Raw genomic sequence first — 12,777 nt, forward strand, 5'->3', positions numbered from 1 at the left:
TGTCGGAGAGTGTTTTGCCTATGTTCTCCTCTAGGAGTTTTATAGTTTCTCGTCTTACATTTAGGTCTTTAATCCATTTTGAGTTTATTTTTGTGTATGGTGTTAGAAAGTGATCTAGTTTCATTCTTTTACAAGTGGTTGACCAGTTTTCCCAGCATCGCTCGTTAAATAGATTCTTTTCTCCATTGTATATTCTTGTCTCCTTTGTCAAAGATAAGTTGTCCATAGGTGTGTGGATTTATCTCTGGGCTTTCTATTTTGTTCCATTGATCTATATTCTGTCTTTGTGCCAGTACCATACTATCTTGATGACTGTGGCTTTGTAGTAGAGCCTGAAGTCAGGCAGGTTGATTCCTCCAGTTCCATTCTTCCTTCTCAAGATTGCTTTGGCTATTCGAGGTTTTTTGTATTTCCATACAAATTGTGAAATTATTTGTTCTAGCTCTGTGAAAAATACCGTTTGTAGCTTGATAGGGATTGCATTGAACCTATGGATTGCTTTGGGTAGTATACTCATTTTCACTATAGTGATTCTTCTGATCCATGAGCATGGTATATTTCTCTATTAGTGTCCTCTTTGATTTCTTTCACCAGTGTTTTATAGTTTTCTATATATAGATCTTTAGTTTCTTTAGGTAGATCTATTCCTAGCTATGTTATTCTTTTCGTTGCAATGGTGAATGGAATTGTTTCCTTAATTTCTCTTTCTGTTTTCTCATTATTAGTGTATAGGAATGTAAGGGATTTCTGTGTGTTGATTTTATATCCTGCAACTTTACTGTATTCATTGATTAGCTCCAGTAATTTTCTGGTGGAGTCTTTAGGGTTTTCTATGTAGAGGGTCATGTCATCTGCAAACAGTGAGAGTTTTATTTCTTCTTTTCCAATTTGGATTCCTTTTATTTCTTTTTCTGCTCTGATTGCTATGGCCAAAACTTCCAAAACTATGTTGAATAGTAGTGGTGAAAGTGGACACCCTTGTCTTGTTCTAAATTTTAAAATTTGTTATTACTTGGAATTGCTTTACCTTGGAAATCATAAGGGCTTTCCCAGTAGCTTGCTGCTGCTGCTAAGTCACTTCAGTCGTGTCCGACTCTGTGCGACCCCATAGACAGCAGCCCACCAGGCTCCCCCATCCCTGGGATTCTCCAGGCAAGAACACTGGAGTGGGTTGCCATTTCCTTCTCCAATGCATGAAAGTGAAAAGTGAAAGTGAAGTCGCTCAGTCGTGTCTGACTCCTAGCAACCCCATGGACTGCAGCCTACTAGGCTCCTCCATCAATGGGATTTTCCAGGCAAGAGTACTGGAGTGGGGTGCCATTGCCTTCTCCTCGCAGTAGCTTAGTGGTACTTAGGAATTCTCCTGCAGTTTAGGAGATGCAGTTTGATCTCTAGATTAGGAAGTTCCATTGGAGGAGGTCATGGCAAGCCACTCCAGTATTTTTGCCTGGAGAATCCCATGGATAGAGGAGCCTGGCAGGATATAGTCCATAGGGTCACAAAGAATCATACATGGCTGAAGCACGCATGCATACACTCAGAAATCTTATAATCTAACAATCTTTGTCCTTTTTGCCCAACAATATATCAGGGTCCTTCTCAGTATTTATTTTACCTATTTGTTGTTGTCAGTTTCAACCCTGTCATCTCAACTCACTTCATATTTTCCAGCATGCCAATATCTCAACACAGCATTAATCTGCCTCATATTACTCCAAGGGTACAACATTTAAATCAGTATTTGTCAACTTAAAAAAAAAATCTCCTTCCCCAAGAAATACTTTTAGACATTTTATTTCCTAATATTGCCCTCCATGGATCTATATATTTGTTTTGTATTATATGTATATTTGTGCTTTATAAATAATCAAGAGAAAGATTATTTTTTCATCCCTATGAACTAATATCATCTCTTTGGAGGTGGTGTATTCTCTCTCTCTTTGATAATGCTTACTATAAATATTGTTGTTCAGTTGCTAAGTTGTTTCTAATTCTTTGTGACCTCATGGACTGCAGCACACCAGGCTATAGATTTTACTTTGTCTATATTCAACCCTCATCCCAGAGGTACAGAGTGCTGGAGCAGAAAGGGCTGGAGCAGGTGCTCAGTGTGGATCAGAGCACAGGCTGCAGTGGTCCCAGAGCCAGTCAGATCTCTCTTGATTTGCTGCCGTCACAGTCACCAGCAGTGGTTGTGTTAGTCCCATTCAAATGTCTTCCTTGGTTTAAGAAAGTCCATTACAACTGTTGGGGCTTCCCTGGTGGCTCAGATAATGAAGAATCTGCCTGCAGTGCAGGAGACCCGGGTTCAGTTACCTAGTCAGGAAGATCCCCTAGAGAAGGAAATGGCAACCCATTCCAGTATTCTTGCCTGGAGAATCCTATGGACAGAGGAGCCTGTTCCATGGAATATAGTCCATGGAATTACAGAGTTGGACGAGACTGAGTGACTAACACAGCACAATACAACATAACAATTGTGCCCTCACCTTAGCTGCTGTAGCCCTTGCCATATTATGGAGCAGGAGGGGAAAGCTGCCAGAATTCCTGGGCCATTTCAGTTTCCTTCCTTTGGCCTGTTTTGGGTATAATCAAGAGTTATACTGTGTATAACTCTTTAAGACCTTGGTTTCTTAAAGCCCTCCTGTTAGTCTCAGTGATGTTCAAGACACAAAAGGGAGCTCATCTTACAGGTATTGGAATCCCCAAGGCCTATGGTGCCCAACATGGGAATCGAACCATTCACTCTCCAGAAAGAATCCTTAAGCCCATATAATCCCTTCCTCTAACTATGTCCCTTTCCAGGGGCCCACATCCAAATCTAACGGCTTCTCTCCCTTTCTTAGCTGATACCCATGTAGATAGTTCCTACAGCCTTGGTTTTACAAGTCTTTCTATTACACATGTTTATTTTCACTGAGAATTGCTCCACATATAGATGTAATTTTCTGTGTTCAATAGAGGAGGTAAGCTCAATAGAGGAGGTAAGTTCAATAGAGGAGGTAAGCCAATCCCTTCTCCATGGGATCTTCCTGACCCTGGAATCAAACCCACATCTCCTGCATTGCAGGCAGATTCTTTGCCAGATGAACCACCAGGAAGCCCACTTGTGCAGCAGGGAACAAATAATAGTTGTTGAAGAATGGGATGGATTTCAAGGCATTGGAAGCCTTGGGAAAATGTTATAAGCTCAGGAAAGGTGACTAATATCAAGAAAATCTATGAAATTCATAAGAATCCTCCTATGCTGCCACCTTGATATCCTCTTTCTCACTCATAATACTTTGTGTCAGTTAATTCTAATATATAAACTCACTGGAATGATAATTATGTTGCCTTGTTTCTGTTGAAGCTCACAGTAGTACTTTCCTTAGAATAATTCTAAGCCACGCACAGTCACAAATTTTTTTTCTCATATTTTACATTTTATAAATATGTCTATGATTCATTTGGGGTCAACATTAAGGTATATTATAACATTAAGGTATGCTGCTGCTGCTGCTAAGTCACTTCAGTCGTGTCCGACTCTGTGCGACCCAATAGACGGCAGCCCACCAGGCTCCCCCGTCCCTGGGATTCTCCAGGCAAGAACACTGGAGTGGGTTGCCATTTCCTTCTCCAATGGGTGAAAGTGAAAAGTGAAAGTGAAGTTGCTCAGTCGTGTCCAACTCTTAGCGACCGCATGGACTGCAGCCTACCATGCTCCTCCGCCCAGTATAATTTTAGGTTAATATAATATTTGTTTAGATATTAAAATATTTAGTGCCATTTTAGAAAAAATAATCCTTTTTCTATTAAATGGCTTTATACTTTTTCAAAACATAATCGATTACATTCATGTGGGTCTTTATATGGACTCTTTATTGGAGATGGAGACCTTGACCCTGAGGCCTGAGGCGGCGACGCAGGTCAGGGGTGTGCCTGCCCCGGCTCCTGCTCTGGCCGTCCCCCTCTCCGCGTGTCCGGGACCCTGGGACACTCTGCTGAGGACGCTGGCTGGGAGGACGCAGCGGTTCCAGCGCTGGACCAGAGGCGTGGGGAGAGGAGCGAGCAGTCAGCCCCGCCAGCTTCCAGAGCGACACTTCCCAGGCCCCGTGGGGTGGACCAGACCTCCGACGCCTCCACGTTCTCACCGACCCCGGGCATGGTGACAGACGCCGTCCAGGAGAGGCTCCCTTCTGGCCAGGTGGACTCCCAGCGCCCAGGGCCATGCAGACAGGCGCCCTGGAGGTGCACACACACATAAGGACTTCTTGCACAGGACTGGCTCCTTTTTTACACGTTGTCTTAAAGGCATCGAAACTGTCCAGAAAGTGATTTATAAGTTCTTTTTTGCATTGTAAATAAAGATCCCGTGTAACGAGAAAAAAAAAAAAATTGGTAATTTATTCATTTACATATCTATCCTTTCACCCTAACAGAAATTATTTTCCCTTATAGTAAAATTTAAAAACAGATGATGTGAGCTTTTCAACTTTGTTCTTCTTAAGTTCCTTTTTTAACAATTAATTTTGACAAGTATACTGTTTAACTTCTAAATGTTAAAAATACTTTTTTTTCTGATATCTTTCTGTCATTTATTTCTAGCTTAAGCTTACTTTTACAACATTTAAATACGAAGATGTGCTTTATGGCTGGAAACATAGTCTATCATAAGAATGCAGGTGCTAGAGCATGCACTGGAGTAGAATGGATGTGATGCCTACGTGGTGCATGCATGCTCAGTTGTGTCCAACTCTTTGAGATCCCGTGGACTCTAGCCCACAAGTCTCCTCTGTCCATGGAATTCTCCAGGCAAGAATACTGGAGTGAGTAGCCAATCCCTTCTCCAGGGGTCTTCCTGACCCTGGGATCAAACCCACATCTCCTGCATTGCAGGCAGATTCTTTGCCGGATGAACCACCAGGAAGCCCACTTGTGCAGCAGGGAACAAATAATAGTTGTTGAAGAATGGGATGGATTTCAAGGCATTGGAATCCTTGGGAAAACGTTATAAGCTCAGGAAAGGTGACTAATCTCAAGAAAATCTGTGAAGTTCATAACACTGTTATGGAATCTTTTAAGAAGATATTTACCCTGTGTATACAGGGGAATAATCATTTTCAGTCCAGTCGCTGAAAATAAAGCTCAGAATCCAATTATATGCAAAGATACAGAAATTAGAATGTGCTTAATTCTAATTAATTAATCGACTTAATAAGAAAAGTTAATTGACTTAATAAGAAAAAACTCTCAAAGTTTGACCAAAAACTGCTTCCATTATAAACCATGAGAAATACTACCTCAGAATGCATTTTCCACTTTGGGAAGTCAAAAGATATCTTGTGATTCCAATATCTCATTTTCCATTTCCATGGGAGCATAAGAGTTTCTGCCTGATTCAATATTTCTCAATATTTTCATCCCTCTGCTCAAAAGTCTTTGAAAAAGTTTTATATATATATATATATATATAATATCTAGTAATTTAATTTATCTAGATTTGTACTTCATATATAAAAGATAAGGTATAAATCTCCCTCTTTTTACTCAAAGCATGGTTAGTGACTAAAAAACATTTTCAAGTTATATTAAAATTTTAAGGCTACTAGCACTTAAATTAACATAACTTTACTTAATGACAATATTTAATATGCTTGGAAAAAATTATACCTCTTGATGAAAATAAAAGTGAATAATTAAGTACAATCTGGAACCAAATGGTTTGTCAGTTTTTCTAGAAGTAATTCTATATTTTTGGTAAAGTACATCTCTTGGCTCTTCTTTTTGTTCATAAACTACTTTTTTATAATTCAATTTATTTTATTATAATAATTGTGTAATAATTCAACAGTTTCAAGTGAAAAAAATTGAACTATCTTTGGAATATTGTTGTTGTTTAGTCATTTAGTCTTGTCTGACTCTTTTGTGACCCCATTGACTTTAACCCGCCAGGCTCCTCTGTCCATGGGATTATCCAGACAAGATTATTGCAGTGGGTTGCCATTTCCTTCTCCAGGGGATCTTCCTGAGCCAGGGATCAAACCCATATCTCTGTGTCTCCTGCATTGCAGGCAGATTCTTTACCCTTGAGCCACAGGGGGAAGCCCATCATTGGAATAGCCAATTATGGTAACTTAGAGAACAAAATTAACTTGTTTTTGTTTTTATGTATATGACTCATAACAATGACAACATAGTTTAGAGATAAAAATTTACATTTAATTTTTAGATATATTTACTAACAAAAATTGTTAAATTGGCAAATATAAAATACTATATACACATTTTAAATTGAAGTAAAAGTTCTGAAAACAATCCTAGATGAAATGATGACTAAGACGTAAACCAAAATATTTTTCTTTCTAAAAATTTGCTCTCAGTTTGTCACTGAAAAACACTGTCAAACATGAAAAGCCGCAATGTAGAATCAATGACCATTTCTACCTATTGGTTTTAAAATAGATATGATCATTCTATTATGAATTATCACGAGATGAATGTTCTACACACTAGTAGATATTAGATCAAAAGTCTTTTTGTTATTATTGGTGTTAACCATGTTCTAAAGTGGTCAATAATGGAATAACATTTATTTTAACTTTTCACTTATATGAAATAAGAATGTTTAAGGACTACAGGGTCCCTAAACAATAGGTTTTGTCCCTTTAATTTAGGTGTCAGCAAGCTTTTCTGCAAGTGTCCACTTAAGGAAATAGTTTATGCTTTATGGATCATATAATCTCAATTTTTCCATTGTAATGAGAAAACAGCCAGAGACAATATGGGAAAGTAATCACTGTGGCCGTGTTCCAATAAAACTTTATTTATAAATGTCAATTTGCTGTACAGACTGACATTTGCCATCCCTATATTTTAATCAGTAGACGTAAAATAACAAAATAGCAGGAAGCTTTAATAATAGAACATTTTTGATGCTTTGAAGCTTTTCTACAAGGAAAAAAATCACATCCATTTTAATTTATCCTCATTGTGTTCCTGCATTTATTCATTCTATGAAGATTTATCAAATACCTAATAGTTCTCAAACACCATGGTACAATATGTATAACCAGAAGTGAATGTGTTTAGATATTGTACAACTATTAGTTAATTTTTGTCATTCCAAAATTAAGTCTCTATTAATATTTGTTGCAAAGAATTCCCTCTGTAAGTGAAAGTAACTGGTAGACAGAAGCAGATATCTCTTAATTATACATAGTGTTTATTGAATCATAGATTTTAATATAATGTAAAAATTAAATTGGCACTCAAACTTTTCTTGATAATTTGAATCAGTACCACACTTGTGGTCATCAATACCAATTTATTAATTACTTGCATATTGTCTGAAGGATTATTTCTGTGTTTTCTCAAAACTCACACAATGGAAATTAGTGCTGAGGAAAAAAAAAAGTTAAGGGTGTGATTTTACCAATCAAACTTCTCATTAGAAATAGTCTCAAGGAAGTAACCACTTAATTGAATGAAAGTTGACTGAAGCAAGCACACAGACTGCTAAATAAACAAATGAGATATGCATAAATTAGATACAGTAGAAATGTCAGATAATTATTATCAATCAGGACTTGGCAAAAAATAATGACTGAAATATTAAACAAAAGTGAGTAAAAACATATTTATTAAAACCAACCAGTTTGACATGAGCAAGAATTGTTGGGTTTTGTTTATTAGTGAGATGTTGTGTTACTGAAATGTCCGTGTCTAGTACACTGCAGTAGATCTTTAAGTCAACTTTCAACTCAATTGAAAAGTGTGATATTTTACATGATCTGCAGAAAAAATAACTTTGGATTGTTTAATATATAGACTGACTTTACCAAGGCTTAAAAGAGTGTGAAATATTTCTTTCTAATGGGAAAAAAAAAAGTTTTTTTGAAGGATGACTTCTAGCTTTTTTCAAAAGCAAGTCTCATCATAAGTGTGTCTTATATGTGGGCTTCTTCTATCCAGGAGTAGCTTATTGTTTTGTACAACACTCATGCATTTCTTAGGGTTTTCCTGGTGGCTCAATGGTAAAGAATCTACCTGCCAATCCAGGAGACACAGGTTGAGTCTCGGGATTGGAAAATTCCCTGGACAAGTAAATGGCAACCCACTCCAGTATTCTTGTCTGGGAAATCCCATGGACAGAGGATCCTGGTGGCCTACAGTCCATGGGGTTGCAAGAGTCTGACCAGACTAACAACGAAACAATAATAGCATGCATTTCTTGATGTAGAACTTCTCATGGCAAATACCCAAATCAAATAATTGAAAGATTAAGTGAATGTAATACACACTTCCTTGATAAAGGCTTGTTCTCAGTAATCTTTAGACATTTGGTCCCATTTGTTGTTTTTGTTGTTCACTTGTCCAGTTGTGTCTGCCTTTTTGCAACCTCATGAACTGCAGCATGCCAAGCCTCCCTATCCCTCACCATCTCCTGAAGTTTCCCCAAGTTCATGTCCATTGCATCAGTGATGCCATCCAGCCATCTCATCTTCTAATGCCCTCTTTTCCTTATGCCCTCAGTCTTCCCCAGCATCAGGGACTTTGCCAATGAGTTTGCTGTTCACATTAGGTGACCAAAATACTGGAGCTTCAGCTTCAGCATCTGTCTTTCCAATAAGTTTTCAGGGTGGATTTCCCTTAAAATTGACTGGTTTAATCTCTTTGCTGTCCATGGGCCTTTTCAGGAGTCTTCTCCAGCACCACAGTTCGAAGGCATCGATTCTTTGGTGTTCTGCCTTCTTTACAGTCCAGTTCTCACAGCTATGAGTGACCACTGGGAAGACCATAGCCTTGACTATACAGATCTTTGTCAGCAGAGTAATGGCACTGCTTTTCAACATACTGTCGATGTTTGTCATAGCTTTTCTGCCAAGAAGCAGTCGCCTTCTGATTTCATGGCTGCATTCATCAGCAGCAGTGATTTTAGGGCCCAAGAAGAGGAAATCCATCACTACATTCACACTGTCCCCTTCTATTTGCCATGAAGTAATAGAGCTGGAGATCAGTCCTTGGTGTTCATTGGAAAGACTAATGCTAAAGCTGAAACTCCAATACTTTGGCCACCTCACGTGAAGAGTTTACTCATTGGAAAAGACCCTGATGCTGGGAGGGATTGAGGGCAGGAGAAAAAGGGGACGACAGAGGATGAGATGGCTGGATGGCATCACTGACTCAATGGACATGAGTTTGACCAAGCTCCAGGAGTTGGTGATGGACAGGGAGGCCTGGTGTGCTGCGATTCATGGGGTCACAAACAGTTGGAAATGACTGAGTGAACTGACTGAATAGAGCTAGATGCCAGGATCTTTATTTATTTATTTTTTGTTAGTATTTAGTCCTAAGCCAGCTCTTTCACTCTCTTCTTTCACTCTTATGAAGAGGCTCTTTAGTTCCTCTTTGTTTTCTGCCATTAGAGTAGTATCATCTGTATATCTGAGGTTGTTGATGTTTCTCCTGCCTATCTAGATTCCAGCTTGTAACTCATCCAGCCTGGCATTTTTCATGATGTGCTCAGTTTAGTTCAGTTCTGTTGCTCAGTCATGTCTGACTCTTTGTAACCCCAAGAACTGCAGCAGGCCAGGCCTCCCTGTCCATCACCAACTCCTGGAGCTTGGTCAAACTCATGTCCATCGAATTGGTGATGCCATCCAACCATCTCATCCTCTGTTGTCCCCTTCTCCTCCTGCCTTCAATCTTTCCCAGCATCAGGGTCTTTTCCAATGAGTCAGCTCTTTGCATCAGGTGGCCAAAGTATTGAAGCTTCAGCTTTAGCATCAGTCCTTCCAATGAATATTCAGGACTGATTTCCTTTAGATAATTGACTAGTTGGATCTCCTTGCAGTCCAAGGAACTCTCAAAAGTCTTCTTCAACACCACAGTTCAAAAGCATCAATTCTTCAGTGCTCAGCTTTCTTTATAGTTCAACTCACACATCCATTCATGATGTGCTCAACATATAGGTTAAACAAAAACCGTGACAGCAGACAGCCCTGTCACTCCTTTCTCAATCTTGAACCAATCAGTTGTTCCATACAGAGTTCTAACTGTTGCTTTTTGACCTGCATACAGGAGTCAGGAGTCAGGAGACAGGTAAGGTGGTCTAGTATTCCCATCTCTTTAAGAGCTTTCCACTTTGTTATCCACACAGTCAAAGGCTTTAGCATAGTAGATGAAACAGAGTTAGATGCTTTTCTGGAATTCCCTAGCTTTCTCTATGATCCAGAAAATGTTGCAATTTGTTCCCTGGTTCCTCTTCCTTTTTCTAAATCCAGCTTGGGCATCTGGAAACTCTTGGTTCACATAATGCTGCATCTAGCAAGCAAGATTTTAAGCATTACCTTACTAGCATGGGAGATGAGTACAATTGTCTGATGGTTAGCACATTCTTTAGTACCTTTCCTAGGAATTAGGATAAAGATTGGCCTTTTCTAGTCCTGTGGCCAACTGCTAGGTCTTTCAGGTTTGCTGACATACTGAATGCAACCACTTGATGGCATCATACTTTAGGGTTTTGAATAGTTTTACTGGAATTCCAGTTCTACTGGACTTGGTCCCATTATTGAGACATTAATATTAGGAATTTACTCAAAGGACCAAGGAGGGGATATAAATGTGCCACATTTTGTTTGTATGCTTATTGTAAATAATAATTTGCTTTTAAAATACTTTATTTTCCAGAAAGACTCAGAGGAACTCCCTTAGGTAATCAGGTCTTGAACTACCATATTAAGTCTTCTGAGTGTGGGCTTATGAAAGACCAAGTGATAAATTAACATTTGACCCTGATCTCACTCTCACTGAGACCAATGAGGCTGTTCAAAACCTGTCTTTATTTTCTTCATTCCTAAGTGGATAATTGAAATAGTCTAAGGAGCTGGCAAAGCTCACACATTGGTTTCCTGAGTTGCAGCTAAATAGTCATTATGGTAAAAATGGCAAAATGTAAATCTCTAAAATGGCCCCATGCCAAATATTAAAGCAAATACAGTGCAGTGTTCAAGGAGAAATTGCAGAAAATGTGGCATTATAAATGTATGGGTGGTGATAACTATTATATCTTCTTTTAATCCATCCATGTTGCCCCATGGAAAATCAATTGTGTTATCTTAGATAATAGGGAATTAATGTAAACTTAACAAAATGGTAGCCCCATTTGCACTTCCCTGTCCTGGATGTGGTTCATTAATTGGGTGGATCAATATGGCCCCTGGATATTGAAGACAACATAAAGTCTTTAATATCTGGGTGGAGGGAAAAAAAACAGTTCTTTAAAGGTATAGAGATAGAAAAGAAAAGTCATTTTTTTCTTTAACCTCAGGCTTTAATATTTTCTGTCTGCTTCTTTTTATAGGTCTGCTAAAACAGCTAAGTTTATATATAGAGTTTACTTTGTAAACTTAATTGACTTTGCTTCCTTTGGCAATGTGGTGATATTAAATTTTTCAAAAGAGAATTTTCCCTTTGAAATCAGTAGAGCATACAAAGAAAATTTGGTTTATTTCCCAATGTGTATATCTAATTTCCAAAGAACTTTCTAAGAACTAAATAGTCATTTAGTGTTTTTGTTCTAGTCACATGCATTGCGTGTGTGTGTGCTAAATTGGTTGGTTCTTCATGTCCGACTCTGCACACCTATGGACCATAGCCCGCCAGGCTCCTCTGTCCATGATATTCTCCAGGCGAGAATATTAGAGTGGGTTACTATGCTCTCTTCCAGGAAATCTTCCCAACCCAGGGATGTAACTCACATCTCTTATGTCTCCTGCACTGGGAGGCAGGTTATTTACCACTAGTGCCACCTGGGAGCCCAGTTCAGCCCAGTCACATGTATTATCATGTTTTGTTTTCTTTTTTCATCTTGCCCACCTTTAAATGGCTGACTATCCAGGCCACATGGCTATCATTTTTTAACTTAGAAGACAACCTAACACAGTGACAATGTTTTTGAGAATAAGTGTCACTGTATGTCTGTACATTTTACAGTCATTTCAAGTAACATTGATCTTAGCTAGTGTGAAAGACCCACAGTTCTAAAGATATCTGTATAGCACTGATGCGTTAAAAATTTAAATATTCCTCCTTGAAATACATTTAGATATGGCTTACATAGATTTGTATTTACATTTATTTTTTTCGTAATTATTTTATTTTTAAATAATAATGCATATATATGGAATTTAGAAAGATGGTAACAATAACCCTGTGTATGAGACAGCAAAAGAGACACTGATATATAGATCAGTCTTATGGACTCTGTGGGAGAGGGAGAGGGTGGGAAGATTTGGGAGAATGGCATTGAAACATGTAAAATATCATGTATGAAACGAGATGCCAGTCCAGGTTCGATGCACCATACTGGATGCTTGGGGCTAGTGCACTGGGACGACCCAGAAGGATGGTATGGGGAGGGAGGAGGGAGGGGGGTTCAGGATGGGCAACACATGTATACCTGTGGCGGATTCATTTTGATATTTGGCAAAACTAATACAATTATGTAAAGTTTAAAAATAAAATAAAATTAAAAAAAAAAACACTTTAAAATATTGTATTAGTTTTGCCAAATATCGAAATGAATCCACCACAAGTATACATGTGTTCCCCATCCTGAACCCTCCTCCCTCCTCCCTCCCCATACCATCCCTCTGGGTCGTCCCAGTGTACCAGCCCCAAGCATCCAGTATCGTGCATGGAACCTGGACTGGCGACTCATTTCATGTATTTACATTTAAAATTAAGACGGAACAAAATGCTAACACTTTTACTTTCTGTTTCAATGCAGTCCCT

The sequence above is a fragment of the Bos grunniens genome, chromosome 6, assembly GCF_055505025.1.
Source record: "Bos grunniens cultivar Pamir isolate PY7600 chromosome 6, Bosgru_T2T1.0, whole genome shotgun sequence".
In the NCBI taxonomy this organism is placed as follows: domain Eukaryota; kingdom Metazoa; phylum Chordata; class Mammalia; order Artiodactyla; family Bovidae; genus Bos; species Bos grunniens.